The 8,920-nt window shown below is 37.7% G+C and overlaps 1 non-coding gene across 1 annotated transcript; it reads left to right on the top strand.

The window, feature by feature from the left end:
* Window positions 1-2,380: 2,380 nt before the first annotated feature.
* On the top strand, window positions 2,381-2,487 carry LOC122066797. The gene has a single exon (XR_006136474.1). It is a non-coding gene; the product is annotated as a small nucleolar RNA R71 (small nucleolar RNA).
* The last annotated feature ends 6,433 nt before the right edge of the window (window positions 2,488-8,920 follow it).

Genomic DNA, 8,920 nt, shown 5'->3' with positions numbered 1-8,920 from the left:
CCCCAGACTTCTTAGGCACTTCATTAACTGGACTTACCCATTGGCTGTCAGAAATTGGATAAATTATTCTATGATCCAAGCACTTTAGGATCTCTTTCTTAATGGCTTCCATTATCACTAGGTTAGTTTTTCTTTGGGGTTCTGTGGATGGTTTGGAATCCTCCATAAGATGTATATGATGTTACACAATAGAAGGGCTTATACCCTTGATATCAGCCATGGTCCAACCTAGGGCTTCCTTATTATCTTTTAACACTTTAAGTAACTCCTCTTCCTGGCTAGAAGTCAAATTTGAAGAAATTATTACAGGAAGAGTCTGGTTAGGCCCTAGGAAAGCATATCTCAAATTGGATGGCAACTCCTTAAGATCTAGCTTAGGGGGTTCAACTATGGAAGGTTTGGGAATGGAATTGGAAAGGGGTCCTAAGGGCTCCACAAGTGTGTGAAGACTCAAGACTTCAGAAAAGAAATTTTCACTATCATCATCCAACTCATCCATACACTCTTGGAATTCTGAATCAAAATCAATATCAAAGTTGGTAATTAAATCATTAGAAAAATCCAGAAAATCCTCAAGCATATTGATCTCTTCTTCCATATGTGGTTGCTTGCCTATCCTAAACATGTTAAACTCAACAGTTTGGTTACCAAAAGATAACCTTAGGAAACCATTCCGGCAGTTGATTAATGCATTACTGGTAGCCAAGAATGGTCTTCCTAGAATTATTGGGATCTCATCCTTGGTTGAGAAGGGCTTAGTATCTAACACAATGAAATCAACAGGAAAAATAAATTCCCCCACCTTTAGTAAGACATCCTCAACCATCCCTTTAGGAATCTTAACAGACCTATCTGCCAACTGAAGAGTAGTTCCAGTGGCTTTCAATTCTCCCAATCCTAGTTGCTTGTACACATGGTAAGGTAAAAGATTCACACTTGCGCCAAGGTCAAGTAAGGCATGCTCAATGTAGGTGTTGCCTATGACACAAGATATGGTAGGGCTCCCTGGATCCTTATACTTGGTTGCTATAGGCTGAGTAATTATGGAACTAATGTTATCTGCCAAGAATGCCTTTTTGGGCACACTAGTGATATGTTTGTGAGTACACAAATCTTTCAGTACTTTTGCATAGGCGGGGATCTGGGATATGACATCCAAAAGAGGGATGTTCACTTCTACCTTTTTGAAGACTTCTAAAATTTTGTCCATGGAAGCAGTCTTCCTTTTGTTTACCAAGCGATTAGGAAATGGGACAGGATGAACATAAGGACTGTTAGGGATTTGCCCCTGTTCAGAAGAATCATTTTTGGTTTCCTCAACCAAATCATCTTTAGTTTCAGAAAAATCTTTAGGTTCATCAGACGAACCTGAAACAAGAGGCACACTTGTGTCCTCAAATGAAGGAGAGTTAACATGAGTAATAGATGAGGAAGATTTAGGAACCCTCTGTAAGTACTCTCTACCACTCCTAAGGGCATAAACAACATTACATTGGTTAGAGGGCCCTTGTTGGGTCTGACCTTGTACTATATTCAGTGGTGCATTAGTTGATGTTTTTAAACTAACAGGCTGATGATGCTTAGGGTTAGGCTCTGGTTGACTGGGTAAAGTTCCTTTCTCCCTCTCACGCATAATTGAGACAACTTGAGTGAGTTCTCTCGTAAGATTTTGATGGCTTGTCATGAGGAGGGCCATATTTTTTTCCAAGTCACTTATTCTACTTGCCTCTCCAGTGTTGGTAAACCCAGGGGGTTGCTGATAAGATGATAGGAGAGGGGCCCTAGGAAAACTCGCCTGAGGTCCTACATTTGATCTAGGAAAAGTATTTTGAGAAAAAGATTATTGTGCAAAGGGAGGCCTTTGGAGTCCAGGTTGACCTTGATTATAGAAATTGGAAGGTCCTGCTTGGTTGCCCTGATTCCAAGAGAAATTTGGGTGATTTCTCCATCCTGGATTGTAGGTGTTACTATATGGATTATTCTGTATAAGGCATTAACACTATCATTAGAAGTACCCCCAGAGGTGTTGGGGCATTCTTCTATGACATGTCCAGGGGACTGGCACCAAGCACAAATCTTAACCAAATTGACTGATGATGGCTCTCTAGGAACAATAGCCTCAATCCTCTTGATTAGGCTATCCAAATGGACTTCCTTGGCTATTATCCCATCCACAAAATATCCTTTTCCTCCTATAGTTCTTTCACTCTCTTGGGTTGATTCCCACTCACGGGTTTTGTCAGCTAAGTCAAGTAAGAATTTCCATGCCTTTCCTTCATCTGTAAAGGATGTGAATCCCTCAGGGCACATAGACTCTATCATTTGTTTAGTTGGGTAATCAATACCCTCATAAATTATTTGACATAAATGCCATAGGTCTAGGCCATAGTGAGGGCATTCTTGGAGTAGATCCTTGAATCTCTCCATAAGTTTGGAAAATGATTCACTAGGCTTTTGCCTAAACTGAAGGATATCACTTCTAAGCTTATTGGTCTTGTGAGTTGGGAAAAAATTCTTAAGGAAGACAACTGTGAACTATTCCCATGAGGTTATGGAATTTGTGGGTAACCCATACAACCATTTCTTAGCTTGGTTTTTCAATGCAAAAGTGATAAACCTAAGCTTAACAGCATCATCAGAAAGCTGTTGGATCTTAATTAGAACACATACCTCTTCAAATTCCCTTAGAAATAGGTATGCATCCTCAGAGGTCAACCCATGGAAGTGGGGCAACATAGTGATGTATTGAGATTTGAGTTCAAAATTATTGCCCTGGGCTTGTGGTAGAACTATGCAGGAAGGTTGGGCTGTTCTAGCAGGGTAGAACCTATCTTTCAAGATTTAGGTGAAGGGTTTTGCTGTTGGTCTCCCATATTGAAGGGTTTTAAAGAGAGCAAACGTATAGGGTCACTACTTGTTGGATCTCTTCTTTCTAACCGATTCTTAGTATTACGTACCCACTTAACACTCATGCAACAGAAAAACTTCCCACAACTAAAGTAAGACAAGCACAAAAGAATGGATAGCAAAACTTTTTTATTTTTTTATTTTTTGATTTTTTGATTTTTTTTGATTTTTTTTTTCTTTTTGGGAGCTTACCGGCAGGGATCCGGGGTTGCTCAGGTCAATTCCTGAGGTACTGCTACAGGGTGAAACCTGTCTTTATCATACTGTGAGGCATGGCGACCTCCACTGATACAACTATTATTGCAAGTTGTTCTTCTCAGGAATTCAATAAAAAAAAAGAAAAAATATAAAACAAAGCAAACAAAGCACTCCGATTTACCAAAAGAAAGTGAAAAATAACATGGAACTGTCTCCCCGGCAACGGCGCCAAAAACTTGTTTGAGATTTAAAATGTAACCGCAAGCGTACGGATCAGTGTAGCTACAGGTCGAACACAGGGAGAACAACCACTTTATTTTTTTATTTCTTTTAATAATGCGAAAGTGAACTGATTAATGGTTGTGATCTAATTCTAATTACCGTCCTAAACATATGTATCTAAAATAACGTCCTAACCATTCGTCATCTAAGAATTTAAAGACGCAAGCCACGCAATTAAAATTAAATAAATAAATAACTGAAAATAAACAACCCACGCAATTAAAAATAAATAAATAAATAAAGGAAAAAAGTGCTAAAATAAAAATAAAGTAAAAGAAAGGGGATAAAGCTAGAGAGAGACTCACAAGTAGCTTTCTCTACTTAGCCCGAGGGATGCATCATAATATGAGCTTTCCTACTTGACCAGAGAGTCACTCTTACAAGGGTTACTCTACTTGGCTTTAGGGAAAGGGAGACAATTAAAATAAAAGCAATAAATTGTTAGTTCTATGGCTAGGAGGGGCAAAACCAACACATACCCTAGCCATGAACCTTGGGGGAAAGGGATAGCAATAATGTAACGACTGAAAATAAAAATCCTAAATTAAGAAAAAAAGGGTAGTCAGAAGAGGGAATGAGAGGGCGGAGAGAAGACTACTGAAGGAGCCTACTTACTTGAACTTCAACCCTTGAACTGAAAACTTGATCGATTTGAGATACTACCAGTACTAAAAACCAGATTTAGAATAAAGAAAATCTGAAATTCTAGTACTAGAGAAAACAAATCTTGAAAAAAAAATTGCTCCACGGCTCGTGATCTTGTCACCTAGATCTAAGCCTAGAACTATAACTTAAAAAATTACAACTCAATTGCATAAATCATAAACATAAAAGGGCTGAATAAAAATAAAAGAGTGCTTGCATTAATTGAAATAAAAAAAACTATTACAAAAGTGATTAAAGCAAAAATAGAGAAGAATTAAAACTAAAGAGTGAGAGAGGGAGAGAGAGAGCAACTAAAAAAAAAAAAACTAAAAGAAGAATGAATTGTCACTCCTCCTCTTACATGAGTTGTATTTATCGGGAATGAGGGAGGTAGGGTAACAAATTTCTCTTTCCTAAAAGAGAGAAACCCGCAATTGATAGTAAGATCTTTTGAGTCCAAAAGTGCTAAGATGGAGGAGAGAGAAGAGAAATAAACTTGGAGAAATTTCCTATAATTTTTTTGCTTATTTTCTTTCCTTTTTTTTCTAATTTATTTCTCTTCTTTTTCTCCCTCCAAGGGACGATTTTCTTCTTGCTTTGTGTGATTTGGACAATAGTTTGGTGATGATGTGGAGGAGAGAGAAGATTTGGACAATCTTTATTTCTCTCTTTTTTTTTTCTTTCCTTTTTTTTTTCTTCTCTTCTTGCGCAGGAACCCTTCCACGATTTTCCTTGCTTCTAATTTGATGTGGAAATCCCCTCCATGCCCTTAGTGCTTTAAATGAGTGAAAAGCAGGAAATCTTCAACAAAATTCTCTAAAAAACACAACCATGAGATTCGAACTTAAGACCTCTTGGTGAGCAAGGGAATTTTGCACACCATAGCTCACCAACTACACTAGGTAGTTGTTGTAACCAAAAACGAATCTTCAATCACTTAGGGATGTGGTCCATCGATCCTTGTTGGCATTTGGAGTATTCCTTGTACTTCTGAGACAATTGCAAACGGGCTGGTTCTGCATCTCGGTTCAGTTCTGATTCATTATTCTTTTTTTGGCCCGAAAAGAATAATTACTTGTACAGGTGGCCAAACGAATGTGTACTTTTAATTAAACACGTCCATCTTGCTCAGAATTTTATCCTCTTCGCAACCATAAAAAGAAATAGGACCTCTTTACGTGTAAAATTGAAGATATAGCTCCCGATAGTCCTTAAGGCCTTGAAAATATAAAACCTGCAAAAAGAGAGTGAAACCTAAGGTAGCTCCATTCTAAATATGAAAAATGCTTGTTTTACTACCCTAGATTTCACACATAAATGTGCTCATCAAGGATCTTGTAGGGAGTGGACTAGACTCAGGTTGAGTCGAACTACTATAATTATTAGTGTTGTGTGATTGTGAGTATTTTATTTCATTCTGCATTTCCTCTTTGTACAATCACACTTGGGATAATAATTTTTAAGAATTGAATTTCCACTAGTATAACCTATTCACCCCCTCTAGGTTATTTCAGTTTTTTTTACAAATCAACTTGTGTTTTAATTAATAACAATATACAAAATCAGGTTTAGCTTCATTATGGTAAAAAGTGTGCAACACAATAGGACGCCACATGGGCTCCGATGTACTAGATAAGTCGATTAATTCGAATATAATTTAGCAATATTATCAATTGGTCATTAACATCTAGGTCAGATATAGCGCATTTGACCTTTACTCACAGTTGGACTAGTTTCCAAGTAGCTACTCTCCGCCTACATATGATGGGTGGCACACATAAGTAGTCGAGCTATGTCTGAGCAACCACTAAGGGTCCCAACAAAACATTTGAACTCTGGCCTAGCGTTTTGTCAAAAGGAAAAGTATACAAAGATCTAGGGTTGCCTTGATGTAGCTTTCCTCACAGCGGAATGGATCTGGTTACACCACGTTTTGATCTGCACCAACAGCGATGAACAAATAATTATGATGATCTTGCTAGGTATTGTTCCGCCTTCCAAATCTAAGTATTGCAATGGAGATCCTTAGAGACACACACTCTTAATGGGAGAGACAGAAGAGAATAGGGAGAAAAAGAGAGCTCTTGGGATTAGGTAAAAAACCATTTATTTGCTTTGTGGCCAAACTCTCTTATTTAGAGAGAACTAGCCAACTAGGGTTCCTAATCCTAGTAGGTCTATGATTACCCAAGTGGACGATGTTGGCATACAATGTCTTGTATACTATCATAGTTTAATCCAAGGAGTATTGGTGCAAGCGCCTCGATTGGATCATAGATTGTTGGTGTATGATGTCTTTTATTTAAGGGAAGTTTTATACTTTTCCAAATTAGGGTTTTTCATTATATATTCATAGCAAGAGTTTCTCTCTTTATAATGCAAGCAATACTAAGAGGTGTGAGGGACGAGCACTATAACTCTATTCTCCATTGATAGTGAAACAGGATCTCATCTCACCGAGGACGTAGGCAACCTTGCTGAACCTCATAAATTTATGTGCATCATTTGTTCTATTTTTCTATTATCTTCTGCATCGTTTTAGGGTTGCGTTTGGTATTAGAGCTCTAGGTTTCCATTTTCTAGGGTTTACTATCATGATGGTAAGGAAGGGAATAAATGTCAAGTATGATATTGAGCGGTTCAATGGAAAGAACAATTTCACCCTCTGGCGTCAAAGGATGAAAGATCTTCTGATACAATAGGGTTTGGCGAAAACGTCATTGGGAAAGTTGAAGAAACCTACAAAAATTACTGACGTTGATTAGGAAGAGATGGAGGAAAAGGCGGTAAGTGTTATTCAATTGAATCTTTCTGATGATGCACTATAATATATTGTGGGTATCGAATCTACACCGCAGTTATAGGCAAAACTTGAAAGCATCCATATGACGAAGTCCTTAACAAACAAGTTGTTCGTGAAGAAGCAATTGCATTCTCTACAGATGGAGGAAGGTATGGATCTATTAGAGCATCTTAACATGTTTAATCAGATCGTAAGTAAACTTACAAACTTAGAGGTTAAGATCGAGGATGAAGATAGTTGCTATCTTCACTCCTAGAATTATATGATCACCTGATATTGACTCTCTTGTATAGGAAGAAGACGCTTGAGATGGATGAAGTCGCTGCTACCCTCATACCCAATGACACAAGAAAGAAGCCCAACAGTAAGAAATCTCAAGGAGAAGGTCATTTTGGAGGTGACAAGGAGCAGGAAAGAGGGAGATCAAATCAGAAGAAATCTGAGAAGAGTCAATCAAAATCAAAGGGGGCAAAGACAAAAGTCTCTTGTTACTATAACAAGAAGGAAGGTCATCTGAAGAAAGAGTGCTTGAAGAGGAAGGCAGACTTGAAGAAGAAAGGTGTAGATAAGACATATGAGGAAGCTAGCATGACTGACAGTTCAGATGGAGATGATGGAGATGTACTCTCTATATCATTAGGTAAGAATCAACCTTCTGATCCTTGGATTTTAGATTCTAAATGTTCATATCACATGTGTCTATATAAGGATTGGTTCGATATATATCAACCATATAATGGTGGGTCTGTCCTAATGGGGAATGATGCTATATGTAAGACTATTGGGATAGGCACTATCAAAATCAAGATGTTTGATGGGATAGTAAGAATTTTAGCAGATGTGAGACATGTACCAGAATTGAAAAAAAAAAAAACTTAGTATCTTTGGGGGCACTTAACTCAAATTGCTGCAAATACATAGTAGAAGGTGGAGTTTTCAAAGTTATTAAGGGTGTTATGGTTGTCATAAAGGGACAACTAATAGAAAACCTATACAGACTCGTAGGGAGCACAGTTACAGGTGGAGCATCTATGACTATAGATGTAGGATCTGATACAGATGATACTTATCTATGGCATATGCGATTAGGGCATATGGGAGAAAGATGATTGATGGAGCTTCATAAAAGGAAACTATTGAAGGGAGTGAAAACTTGTAAACTAAATTTCTGCAAGTATTGTATGTTTGAGAAACAATGTAATGTTAGTTTCAAAACTACAAAATACAAGAGTAAAGGGGTGATTGATTATGTACACAGTGATGTATGGGGTCCTTCAACAACAAAATCTAAAGGTAGGGCAGAATACTTCGTGACCTTTGTTGATGATTACTCAAGGAATGTTTGGATCTACTTCATGAAGCATAAAAGTGAGGTGTTCACTAAATTTAAGGAATGGAAGGCTGAGGTAGAAAGGAAGATAGAAAAGAAAATTAAGTACTTGAGAATAGATAATGGAGGGGAGTATACGTATAAGCTGTTTCTAGAATTGTGCAAAGCTGAAGGGATTACACGTCGCTTCACGGTTCTAAAGACACCACAGCAAATTGGTGTAGTTGAAAGGATGAACAAGAAACTTCTAGAAAGAGCTCAGAGTATGAGGCTGAAAGTAAGGTTGAGCAAGAGATTTTAGGCATAAGCAGTGAATATGGCATGTTTCCTCATCAATAGGTCTCCATCAAAGGTGATTGATTGTAAAATTCCTAAAAAGGTATGGATAGGAAAACCAGTTGATTATTCTATTCTAAAAATATTTGATTGTCCAGCCTATGCGCATGTAGAGAGTCAGCAGCGTTCCAAGTTAGACTCAAAGTCTAAGTAGTGTATTTTTCTTGGTTTAAGAAAGGCGTAAAAGGATTCAAGTTGTAGGATCCAAGTTCAAAAAAAGTTGCGGTTAGTAGGGATGTTATGTTTGATGAGTCTCACATGGTGAAGTCAAATTGTAATTCACAAGCAGTTGATGAAAATAAGAAAGGTTCTACTGTGCAGGTGGAGTTAAGTGAGTCAGAAATAACAAGAGATAATGAGTCATCCAGTGACTTACCAGGACAACAGGAAGTAATAGAAGTTTTCTATACTGTGGCAAA

The sequence above is a fragment of the Macadamia integrifolia genome, unplaced genomic scaffold, assembly GCF_013358625.1.
Source record: "Macadamia integrifolia cultivar HAES 741 unplaced genomic scaffold, SCU_Mint_v3 scaffold2591, whole genome shotgun sequence".
NCBI classification, from domain to species: domain Eukaryota; kingdom Viridiplantae; phylum Streptophyta; class Magnoliopsida; order Proteales; family Proteaceae; genus Macadamia; species Macadamia integrifolia.
The sequence above is the reverse complement of the archived record's forward strand: the minus strand, read 5'-3'. Positions and strand labels throughout refer to the sequence as shown.